Source organism: Manacus vitellinus, unplaced genomic scaffold (assembly GCF_001715985.3).
Source record: "Manacus vitellinus isolate BGI_N305 unplaced genomic scaffold, ASM171598v3 scaffold_1_pilon, whole genome shotgun sequence".
In the NCBI taxonomy this organism is placed as follows: Eukaryota; Metazoa; Chordata; class Aves; order Passeriformes; family Pipridae; genus Manacus; species Manacus vitellinus.
In genome coordinates, this window is record NW_021939396.1 from 28,875,645 (window position 1) to 28,889,268 (window position 13,624).

Consider the following 13,624-nt stretch of genomic DNA (forward strand, 5'->3'; position numbering starts at 1 on the left):
ACTACCTAGGGGCATAGGACACATAATGAGAAGAACATTTTGGACTTGTTAAAGCTTAGCATGGGATGTTTAGAGCAAGAGTCAAAGGCAGGAAAAGGAAGGAATTGAGATGATATGGGAATTAACAAGTGTGAGAAAATAGTGGGAGGTAAGATAAGGAGGTAAATAGGGCTAGTCCCGTGTAAACAAACTGCTGGTCAGTAGGCTTGTCTGGCTATGCCCTGCACCTGATCAGCCCAGTCTCTTCTAGACTAGACTATATATCTAAATCTTACTGTGTGAGAGGTCTCCTTGTTCTATATGTGTGTCTCGGTATGGGGTGCAAGTGCCAGCAGCAAGAGTCACACTTCAGTTTACAGGGACCCATGCCAGAGAGGAGGTCAGGATTTCACCGTTCCTGCCACGTGTGTTTGCTTGAGTTTCTATCTACACTGATCTGTGTGGTTGGCCAGGTGTATATTTATATATATATATTTGTGTATACATACACTGTGTGTGTGTGCCTGTTAAGAATGTGTGTGCCTGTTAGGAGCATGTGTTCAGACTTGCTATTGACTAGACCTAGGAAAATGTTGCTATGGCAGCCTCTCTTCTGTTGGGCTATATGGTTCAGCAACTCGTAACACAATCCACTAAATGATCAGCATACTAGAAAATCCTTCCTCTGTTAAAAAGCAAGAATGATTATTATTAATTATTATTATTTCCTTGGTAGCAGTACATTCCAAACTCAAGAAAAGCAAATACTCTTTGCCCGAAAGTTTTAATTAGTACTATTCAATATACATAATTTGTAAAAACAAGGAAGAACATATGGGTAAGACACCTATAGGATTTTATTTTAGTAGAAAAATGTATAGGTGTTCATCATTTAGCAACATTCACAGAGCCTGTTCTACACAGAGAATATAATATTTGATTTAGTAATTATGGATTCAATCAGTTTAAAATGAATGCCAATATAAATTGATTGAAATCTAAGTACTTCAGCTTTAAAAAGGTATGCTGTCAGGAAAATAGAAGGAAATTGTGAAATCTGTTGAACTTCTGAATATGGTGAAAGTCTGGAAATTTCTTTAATAAATGAGAAGAACATTGTATAAAGAGGACTCAGTATTTATCTGCAAAAGGAGTGACTTAAACAAGACAGTAGAAATAGGAGGAGGAGAAAGCTGAGGCTTATAGCTAAGAAATAGAAAGGATGAGATGAGATTTGCCAACTTTTAAATTAAAGTAGATGGTTAAAATAAATAATAAATAATAAAAGGTGCATCACTTGTAAAAATGTAAAGAAATTACTAAATGAGAAAGTTGTGCTCTTTTTTTAGTGAGGACGGGGTAAAAAATCTACGCTGTCTTCCTCAACCTGAGTACTCACTTTCTTGATAATTGATGACTGGAGTAAAGTGTGGAGCAAAGGAAAAACAATTAAGGGGAATGAATGAATGTATACAAATGGATTATTGTACTGCTTCCACAGTGAAATTAAAATCAAGAGTGTGTTCAAGTTTCAGGAGTAAAGCTCCATCTAAATTTTTCAAGTCAAAGCTGATACCTTATTCCTGGAGTTAGTCAGGCAGTATTTAATGGTCCTTCATCCTGGAGACGTGCCTTGCCCAGCACAGCTGTGTTCTCAGCAACATGGCCTCAATACTTGTGACTGCTGCTTGTTCAAGAACAGAGGTATTGGTCACATAATCTGACCAGTGAATGTTTAGGATTGTATGGAGGCAGCGTTGATGGAAGCGTTCTAGGAGTTGCAGGTGGTGGCGGTAGATGACCATGATTCAGATCCATATAAGAGAGTAGACAGCACTATGGCTTTGTAAACGCTGATCTTGGTACTTTTCTTCAGGTGTATATTTCGCTAAACTCTTTTATGAAGCTTTCTGAAAGCACTGTATGCCTTTGCTAACCTGTTGTCTATCTCTCCATCAATCTTACCATCCGAGGAGATGTGGCTACCTAGGTAATTAAACTGCTGGACTGATTTGAACTCTGATTGGCCAATGGTGATATGGGGATGATGGAAGACTTCCTGAGGTGCCAGTTGATAGAGAACTTCTGTCTTCTTTAAGCTGACTTCCAGCCCAAAGAGCTCAGCAGCGTCTGCAAAGCAGGATGTTAAACGCTGCAGAGCTGCTTCTGTGTGGGCAACAAGGGCGGCGTCATCAGCATAAAGCAGCTCCCGGACAAGATGGTTTAAGGTCTTGGTGTGGGCCTTCAGTCGCCTTAGGTTGAATAGGCTTCCATCAGTACAATATCGAATGTAGATACCATCCTGATCCTTGAGGTCTGCCGTGGCCCTTTGGAGCATCATGCTGAAAAAGACTATGAACAGGGTAGGAGTGAGAACGCAGCTGCTTTATGGTGAACTTGCCACCGGCTGCCACAAGAGAGGAGCCCCGAAGAAAAGATACAAGGACTCCCTGAAACAACATCTCAGCCTCGACCATATTGATCAACATAACTGGTCTACTCTGGCCTCCAATCGGGAGGCCTGGAGACACGCCATCTATAACGCTGCTGATGCTTTTGAGAACACACGTAGAATCACCCTTGAGGAGAAAAGACAACGCAGAAAGAATCGTGCCTTGCAGAATATACCATCTAAGGAGTCTTTCTGCTGTGCCTTTTGCAACCGGACTTATCTCATATTGGCCTTTTTAGCCACCAACGCGCTTGCAACAAACGTGGGTAGAGCCCTTCCCAAATCTTCGTTCATGAAGCCCAGCCATGAGTGACCAATATTTAAGAAAATAGAAGAGACCTAGGAAATTTCAGTTACATGACCTAGTTGATGCTAGCATGCAACACTGAAATTCAGGGGTGTTTTTACTAAAGAACCCATTTGATAAACTATAGAATATGGAGATAGGTGTACATGTGAAAGATTAGGTATACGAAGGATGTCAAAAAGTTGTCCTGTTAAGATATCATTCTGGAGAAAAGTTAGGGGTAGGATTTCAAAAATTTGGATTTGATTTTTTTAATGCATTTTCAGTATTGGTCTTGGTAAGTAAGTACAAATTAATTAAAATTGGATAAAAACCACAAGCAGTATACAGGATGTTTAGAATTACATACTAGCCAGATGAGGAGCAAAATCATAGAGCTGGGATGAAGTTTTAATGGAAAAAAAAGGCAAAACTTTGATTATACACTAGAGACTCAACATCTGAAAATCACAAAGGAAAGAAAACTTCATAAATATTAGAGATTCTGGAATGACTCTGAACTAGCAGTGTCGTAAAGTTTTGAGAAGGGAAAGTGTATTTTTATCACATATCAATGTGGTTAGTATAGATATGGAATTTTGTTGACCTGATTGTATCTCACCTTATGTGTTTGAGTTTGCTGTGGCAACAGTTGTCAGTAGAAAGTGTGTTACGATTAACAAATGGTTTTACAGAAAGCTCTTTCTTTTTAGCAATTAACCAGTGACTTGCGGACACTTCGATCAAGTGGTCAAGTAGTGACCACTGATATTTCTGACCGCTGAAAAATAAGAACAAATGGCAAGAATCAAGTCCATCCAGAGAATAATTTGTAGGAATTGTGTAAACAAGGCAAATATGCATGTATACATGAGCTGTGAATTGTAATAGTAAAGTTGAGAAGATACTTTCATACATTGCCTCTAGGTTTGACTTCATTGTCTCTGTAACTTAGAGAATGTGTGTGTCTTTCCTAAGTTCTTGGTCTATGTTTAGAGACAGAGTAAGGTAAACTCCTATGGGCCAATTTTCATTTCATTTTTACCTATTCATTTACTGCACCAAAAACCTATGCCATAGATTGTATAACAGTACTTAGTAGCTTATTGGAGCTTTCTGAATCTCTCTTGTTAGGAAATACTTTATTGCAATCTTGCTCACATATACATATGTGAATATATATAGAAATTATGTAAGACTTTTCATGAGCATTAGGACATTCAGGAAGTTCCTAATAAAATGAAGTCCCCTGGACCTGACTTAGCTTTTTTACCAGTCTGTTTGGTACCAGTGGTAAAAATGGTTGTACCAAGTATAAAAAAGAACCCATATCTCCCAGCTTATGTGGCAGTTACCTATGTTAAGATCTTTTCATGCCTTCCAAAATTCTGATTCTTTTGGAGTCTCTGCAGTGCAAGCCAATGTGCTATTTCCTGGAGAGCAATAGATAATTCTGTTATAACCAAATTATTTATCATAGTTTGCCATAGGCTTTTTTTTCCCTTTTAATACTAAACTCAATACTAATGTACACTTTAATAGCAGGGTTTTTCTGGATTTCCTCAGACTGCATTTAAATGAAAACATGACAATGAATTAGCAGTTCTTATAAAATTTCACCAGTTTTTATAACAGATCTGGGCAAAAATTTTACATAAGCATTCAAAAAATGACAGAAAAAAACAATTGTCACATGTCACCAGCAGTGCAGTTTAAGATGCTGAACATTATTTTACAGTTCCCATGGAGAATATAGTAGAGTACAGTCCTTGCTGGATATCAAAATAGTCTTACTGATATTGAAACACTATGTAAGAATGCACCACAAGAACCCTGAGTTACACCCCTTAATAAGTTAATGCCCAGCTGATCCCTCTGACACTATAATTTCAGGTCCCACAAATATAATTATGCACAAAATAAAAACTGCTATAGGCTTTCTACTAAGAAGAGACAGTATTTAAAAATATTGATATTAGAAGTATTGTTTCTGCAGATATTTTTAAAAAGCAAATGGATTAAGTTGTCTCTCCATGAACACTGTTTCAATTCCTTACTCCTTCTTTCTTTATTCTTTCTAGCTATTAAAGCTTTGTAAGCCTTTAAATAAATAAAGTAAATGAACACATTTTGTTCAATTGGTTGAGGTGTAATATCTACGGCAGAAATAGTGACTCAAAAATCCTCTGATGAAGAAGAACATTGCAAGAGGAACTACAATGTCAACAATATCCAAGTAGACTTATAACTAAAACCATCATCAAAATATACTTAAAGTAGAGAGGTATTTCTGCAATCATTCCAAACCATTTGGGGATGAGGAGGAGCACCGAACTGACTGGGAACAATTTAAGACCTGGAGAGATGTGTACGGGGCCTGAAAAGACTATTAATCCATGGACTTTCACGTTATACCCCAGTTTATTACTGGGGTTTTATACTATGTTCAATGTACCCCCATGTTAATTCCTCTTGGTTTATATGGTTCAGGGCTTGTCTGGACTTTCCCTCATATTTTCCCGCCAAAAGCTGTTTACTCCTTTGTTCCCCCCTCGTTTTCCCACTCATCTCTCACTGATTGGCTGATGGATGCCACAGTGCAGAGGGAGCTCCCATTGGCCCCTTCCCCTGGATACCCATCTTTCTCCTATTCCCCAATCCCATTTTGCCCTGAGTTGTCAATCCCATGCTCCGCCCCAGTTATGGAACCTCTACTTACTCATACCCTATATAAGTCCCTGTTTCCCCCAGTAAAGTGGCATTGCACCCCTGACCTTCTACTGAGTCAGAACCCCTTTTGTGCAGTGTTGCGTTCCTATTCCTTTTACCCTCGGGCTGTGGCATGGGGGGGAATAATTATTTAAGTAAATTCTGATTGGTCACTTGATAACTATCAAAAGAATATGAATTTAAAAGGATTCAGTACATTTTTTTCTAATCTACAGCAACAGAAATTTTCAAGTAATACGGTCTGGTTGTAAATAGTTTAGAATAACCAAACTCTAGATGCAGAAAGCCTCTGCCAGTGTTTCTTGGTATCCTCCTCTTAAGCTAGTTGCGTATTTTCTTAGACTGGGACAGTTAAGTTTTCAAGGCAGGGACTGGTCAAAGATTCGGTTTTTACAATATTGTTAGGCATTAGCAAAATACACTGATAGTAATTTGCAACACTTAATAACACTATGATGTTTTGACTTTTATGCACAAGACCCAGTTCAATCCAAAGTTACAAGTTGTTTCAACTGGAAGTAATGGTAGTTGTATGTGTACAGGGGCAGATCCTGGCCCATAGCCTCCTTGACGTCAGTAGGAACAGATGTGTTGTCCTCTTTTTTTTTCCCTTGGGGCTTCTAGCATTGACTTAGTACAAAGAAGGCTGATTTCTTAACACTTTAAATTGCAACCTGCTTGTGTTTTCTTATTTTCCACTATCAGCTTCATTGCTTGTTTATACATTTTCTAAACTTTGTAGGAATAATAGTCCCATTGTAGTATTTTCTATGTTTAAAAATACATTACTAGAATTGGGATATAATGTGTCCTTCCAAGGAAAAATAACTTATAACAATATAATGCTGTTATAATCATATACCATAAGGGGAGAAATTAAGACATTAAGCAATCTCAATTCTGACATTAGCCATAATGTCTTCTAAGTTCTTGACTTGCCAGCCTTTGCTTTTCACATTTTTAAATGTAGTATGGGGAATCTGTTATTTTTAAATTAAAAAAAATCCTGTTGTGACAATTCTGATACCTATGTAGGTCTTCCGTATGTTTACTTACGTGAATGGATATCTAGTGATCTAGTGAAAAGTTGTCCCCAACGGGAGTTGGATTAGGTGATTTATAAAGGTCCATTCCAACCCAAACCATTCTATGATATTAAAGTGAGATGTAGTGTTGGGAGGAATGAGGACGAATGGCAACGCTATGAAGCCTGGAGGAGGGTTTACAACCCCTAAATGGACACTTATATACTGGACTGGACTTATTAATGCTGGATGTGACACCTCACGGATATGACAGTTTTACCCCAGTTCTCCCCAGTTTATTGTTATATTGTTATATGGTTCTGTATACCCCCAGTTGTTGTTTTTTAAATTATCCTCCATGTTGTCTTCTTCTTCCCCTCACAGTTTTCCCGCCTTTTCCCTGTTTTCCCGCTCCTCTGCCTGCCATTGGTCAGTATTTGGTGCAGTGCAGAGGTAGCTGCCATTGGCCCATTCCCCTAGTTACACCCAAACTCCTCCCCTCCTTGCCTGAGTACCCAATCACCTTTATCCCCAAGTTGTCAGTCCCATGCTCCTCCCTAGCCCAAACTCCACCCTCAAACCTACCCTATATAAGTCGTTGTTCCCTTAATAAACTTTGGCATTGCACCTCGACCTCTACCTGTGTCAAGAACCCTTCTTCGCAGTGCTCGACCCCATTCCCTTTTCCCAGCGGGTCGTGGCAATGTAGTACCTTACCTCTTGTTTCCACAACTATTTGTCAACAGTAGAAAAGCAAAAACTGGAGAATCTTGATGTATGTTGTTCATGTCCTCTTCTAACTCTATCTTTGCATCCTGTTGGATCTTCAAGCTATTTCCCATCTTCAGGTTTCTTATACCAGCCCCCACAGATGTTAGTTGCTCCTCATTCTTTCTGCTAGTATTCAACATAGCTCCTCTCCATGTTGTGGGATTTCCCATTTCCTAATAATATATGGTGAAAAAAAAAACAAATTAGAGGATCTGTAGTTCAATCTCACTTCATCTCTTCACAACTGCCAAGTGACATTTTGGCCTGTCACCATATCCCATCAACTCTTTCTGAAAAGCCTGAGCCGATGTACTCCTCTAATCTGAACCAATTCTTTGCTCACATCACTTTTGCGTTTGAACTTTACATCTTCATCTTCCATGCAGTCTGAAGCCAGATAGACAGAGTTGGCTGTCACAGAATAAACAAAGTGAAAATTTCAGCTTTCCAGAGCTGGTACAAGGTAAGTAGTTAATGAAAAGTCCTATTGACTCTTCTCTGGAGTGTATTTTGTGAGAGTGGGATCTTAGAAGTGGTTGTTGTTGAAACTCCCCAGTTCTCTCTGAGCATATGTAGTTTTCAGACTTTCAAGGATTTCAATATGTTTGAATATTAGTGATTATTTCAGTTCCTCATCCAAAACATGTGGACTAAAGAGAGCTCATCAGATTTATTGTTATACTGGTTGGAGTTACTCTGACAATTTTTGGAAGAAAATAATTTTCTTATAACATTAAAGTACATTTTGAAGCTTGCACAGCTCTTATAGGTCAAATGATTAAAATTTGCAAACATAATCAAGAATAAAAGAGTCAAGTCCAAAATGGGGAGTAAGTCCTGTAACAGAGAGGCTATTTTTAGTATAGGTCTGTGTACAGTGTCCACATTTCATTTTATTTAGATGCCTCCCTAGGAATTCAGCTTCAATTCATGTTTAGCATTTAATGTACAGTATGTATTTCCTTAACTGTCATTGATACAGATTTTAAATTCTGTAAAGTTTTAATCCTGATTCCAGATTTCTTCTCTTAATCTGTTTGTTTTAGTGGAGAAAGGCATTTAAGATGAGTCAGTGAGTCCAGGTGCTTATTGTTACATAAAAGCCTTAAAAGAGATGTGTCCAAAAGATTGTCCACTCTTCATTTTACAGTGCAGCAGAGAGCCTATTGCAACACAGATAAGATCTTTAATTTAAAAAAAAAAAGACAAATAAAAAAACCTTTACTACCAAAACTTGCAGTGCATAACAGGGAATAGAGAAGCAAAGATCATGAGAGCTGCCAAAACCTGGTGCTTTTGCAGATGTAGAAAATTTGACAGCAAAAATGTGCCACAGTGTTTCTGTATACTTTGGGTTATTATTCACTGCTAAGACAGTTAAAACCAGCCAAGAAACATGAGAATGCTGTCTGTCTGACCAGAGAAAATATATATTTTCCTAATCCGAAATCTAGCACAATGCAATAGTTTGGTTTTAGGCAGATTTCTCAGTAACATGCCAGCACCCCTGAAACTTTATCTAAAGTAATTTCTAAGACTGAAGAATGCCTGTTTGGATTCTATACATTAGCTTTGCTTCCTGATTCCCTTTCTGTATCCCTTTCTGTTCAGTATTCTTGGGCAAATCTTTTCAGTGCAGAATTAAAAAAAATAAAAAACTCAATTTTGGATGGTGGCTAATCTTAGTTTTCTAAATAAAAGAAGCTTGTGGGTTGCTTGTAGTTTTTTAAATGTTGGTGAGTAGGCGGCAGTTAAACATATCCAGTTCTGGTTTTCAAGGCATTTGCAGTTCTCAGTTGTTTCTTTGGGTACCGTATTCTGAAACTTTTGGTTGGGTCCTTGCTCCTGCCTTTTCCTGTACAAGTGTAGTGCTTCCTGACTTTAGTGCAGTCAGGACAACATTGGACATTTGGAGTTCAAATTAGTTGATAGTCATCCTTAGGAATATATTTTATCAGTTAAGACATCTGCAAGTTTCCTGAGAAATCTTTTCTTTGTTGTATAGTTGTGTATATTTCATGGTTTTTTTTCTCCTACAGACTAAAAAGAGGTAAATTCATTATTAATAATTGCTTTGCCAAAAGCTGTTTGGTGGTTTTGATTAATACAGTTAAGGTGTTGGGGCTTTCTGCTCAAAAATATTATTTCCCAAACCAAGTACTTTAGTGATTCTGTATCAAAGCTATTGAATCTTCTCTTTCAAAACATAATTTTATAAAAACTAGTTGACTTGTAATTTTTTTGGTTTAGTTTTGCTCTTTCGTTTCTGAGTGTATTGGTAACTGCTTCTTGTGCCTGCCCACTCATAAGCTCAATGCCTTAGTGGGAATCCCATTTTCAAGTCAGTCTGTGGCTGTGGATTTATTTGGGTCTGTTTACATTCCTAGAGCAAACTGTGTCAGACATGAAACAATAATCTTTTGGAGATGACTTTCTCAACAATAGGTTAATGAGATATCATTTTGTATTACGAGGGGAAAAAAGGCTATTGGAAAAATAGTACAAATTTCAGCAAGAGTTGAATGGAAGGTACAACTGTCACAAAATCCTTCTGCAAAGACTTCCTCCAGATAAAAGAGAAGGGATTACCAAGGAAGAACTTGTAAGAGATTTAGTAGGTGTTTTAATGAGCTCAGATATTATTGCAATAAACAGGAAAAAATTTGTATGATTGGTGGAACACTGACATTTTATAATGGGTGGAATTTCATTGTACTTGTAGCAATATGAACAGTCAGTCAGATTACATTATAAGAAATGAGCCTTGTTTAGCGACACAGGCAGTATCTTCTAGAAGTAATACCAAATTGCATGACAGTGGAGCAGCAGAGCATGCTCCATCTGAAAAGTATCATTGGACAGTGTATGCTAGCTATCTCAAGGCAATGAAAGATTAGTTAAGTGGATAAGTATCTGAACAGCAGACTTGCAACTGGAAATTTGTTGGCGAAATGTATTTTCTAGTTTTGTTAAATCGGACCTCTGCCGCTGCTGCCCGAAGTCACAGTTTTATTCATTTCAGTTTCATAAGCAACTACAGTTTTCATCATGCTTTGAACAGAATCTAATCAGTACGTGTAATCCAAACTGCCTCCTTTTTGAAATGGGAATTTTGCTAGAAATGTCAATAAAAATTGTGATTTGAGTTACCATGGCACAAAAAAGCTTTGACCTACATCAGGAGCTGATTAGGCGAGATGCAGTACAAAACCAGCCACAAACCGAGATGTTTTGCTGTGTAGCTAACGTTCAAAGGATTAAGACACTGGTTAGTAGGATACAGTTGGGTACTTCAGTCCTGGTCTTTCCCAATATGCAAGAATCATAAAACAGGAGCAGCCAAAGTATTCATATTTACAGACATAATAAAAACAAATGGAATAGGGATGGCAATGAGATGACTTGTGAAGATGTCCCCTCTCAGGTCTAGAAGGTTTGCATGCAAACCTACAAATGTATGAATGCACAGGAATAAATACTGCAGTCAAAGTGATGGGATAGAAAGTTCGTTATTGTAACAATGCTCTGACTTTGTACAAGCAGAACACATGGTAAAGCCAAAAAAAGAATATTTTGGTAATTCATAAGTACGTAAATGAAATTTTTGATTGCATAGCTAAATAGGCAAAAGAAACCCCAAAAATAGTTTAGAAAGGTTTTGAAGAGAGACCATGGCTGAAATAAAATCTAGAAGGACAACAGAAAGAGAGTAAGGACAGAACTCCAAGAAGGCAAAGATACGAGTTAAGAGGTTACTTTAAAGGCCAGCCTAAAAGAAGTGGGAAGATACCAAGAATGTTATTTCATACAAATGAAAAAAAAATTGCACAGTCAGCAGATTAAAAATCAGTGGGAAGTAGGAAGTACTCCTGGTTCTGAGATTTTGGTAGAGTGGTGGGAAGACAGAACAGAAACTTGTTTTTTCTTGCTTTCCCCTCCCACCGCCCCAAAGAATATCTTTCCTTTGTTTTCTTAAAACAGTTACAGGGTAAGTCAATAATACAATTCGTGCTTTAATTTAGTTTGCTCTAGAATCTGAGTTTCTAGGGATTTATCAGATATATTGCTCTATACTGAAGGTTGTCCTTAGATGGGGGAATGAACTCAATTTTTACAGTTATTTTATTTCAAATGTCTCTAAGAGACTTTGGATTATAATTTTCCATTTAATTATTGTAGCAATAATGTTTTCTAAATGAAAACTACATCCAAAACGGAACATATCTTTGTAGTATGGTCTTTGTGATAATTACAATGACTCATTAATATGCAATGACAAAGAAAATTATCAGGCAAGAAGACATTAAAGAAAATTCTTTCACAAACAGCAACATTTCTGTGCCTTAAGAGTTTGGTGAATGTTTTGCACAGATAATATTCTTTTATTAATTTTGCAGCTACAAGAACCTTCATTAAGATAGATGATTACCTGTAGTTTTTATCGTAAAAGAGAGAAAGTTAATAGACTTGTCTATCAACTTTTCTATTTATAGATTTGTCATTTTTGCTGCAATATTCATTAAGAAAGAATTCTGCTGGGCAGACTTTGAGATGCTGTCTAAAACTCTGCGTAGGCAATGTGACTGTTGAATCTATAGAAACAAAACTATTATTTATATTCTCTGATGTGCAGTAAAGTTCTCAAAGAAAGTCTGGACCCCACAATGTCTTGGATGTTGTACATATGCATAATAATAAAAACAAGATAATGTCACCTAGATGCTGCTTTGCCTTGACCTTCAGTATCTAAGTTTTGCTCAAGTCCAAGTTGGAGTGGCTCTCCAGAGACTTCTTATCCTCTTTGCTTGTCCTTAGAATTCTTTGAATACCTAAAATTAGGGTCTGGATATACTAAGGAAAAACTCTGACTGAGCATAGAAATCCTTGTTTTTTGCCTAAGCCCTACACAGTCTACAGTTTGTGTCTGCTTACTTAAACTCTAAAGTAATTCTGTTTTACAGCCTGGAGAACAGCTAACTGGTGCTGACAGCACTGGCGTCACTAAAAAGCGCATCATGGTGCTCACCTCATGCAGATATACAAAGGGATTAGTCTATATATATGGGTGTATATGTGTATCTTAGATATCTTATAGTCTAAATGATTAATGCACAGAGGGATAGAAGAAAGGGAAAAGGAGTCCTTCGTATCTACTTTACAAAAGGAGAAATGGAGCACATTGATATATGAGCAAGGTCAAATAAGAAACCTGTGACAAAGCTGGAAATTGAACAGTGAATTTTTAGTGCCTGAACCACTCTATTTTCTGTTAAGTATGGGGTGTTTTTATCCACTCTAATGGTTATCACTCCCCTTCTCAACTGGACAGGGGAGAGAGTAAGGTGGAAAAAACAACTTGTGGGATGGGATAAGCCAGTTTATTTAAAGCAGAAAAAGTAAAGCGAAAGCTTGTGCATGCAGAAGCAAAGCAAAAGATAGCAGGGTTTATTCTCCAATTCCCATGAGCAGCGATGGTCGGCCACTCCCGAGAAGCAGGGCTTCGGTACGTGTGACGGTTCCTCAGCAGGCAGCCATTGGAGATAATGAATGCCCACTCTTCTGCTCCTTGCCTCAGCTTTTATATCTGACGTCATGGAATATGACGTCATATTCCATGGTCTGGAATATCCCTTTGGTCAGTTTGGGTCAGCTGGCCTACTTGGGTCCCATCCCAGGATCTTGCCCTTGGCTGAGGAAGGAATGTTACAGTGCTGATGCTGTGCCTGCCCTGCTCAGCAGTAGCCAAAACACCAGTGTGTTATCAACACCTTTCTAGCTGCCAACGCAAAGCACAGCACTGTGAGGGCTACTGTGGGGAAGTGAACTCCAGCTCAGCCAGACCCAATACAGACTTATATCAAGGCACAGAAATCACCTCTCCAGATGGATGGTTTTGCTAATGAAGTGTGTTCCATAATTCTATCTTTTTTTCATCAAATTCACTACTTCAGCATTGGCATAGATATTTAGGCTAGGTCAGGAAACAGAAACAAGCCTGAATCAATCTTTATTTTTTTAGAAGGCAACTGGCCTTCCCCTTGCTTCTCTGATGGTTTAGCCACTAAAGGTTTGGAATAATCTGCTGAAAAATTCTGCTTCAGTTTGCCATTCTAGGTAGATATAATGTCTGCATGTGAATGTAAAGCTTTTCCTAAAGTTTTCTCAAAGCTTCACCAAATATAAAATAATGACACCGCCAAAATTTATCCATGTATCCCTGTCAGGCCTCTATTGATTCTTCATTATTCCAGTTCTAAATTGAATACAGCCTCAGGGAAGGAGACATTTATGTAAGAGGGTTACAGTGGAAGAATCTGTGTCCTGATCCTGTATATGAAAAACAGGCCTTGGAACCAGCATGTCTTCAGCTAATTAAATGTG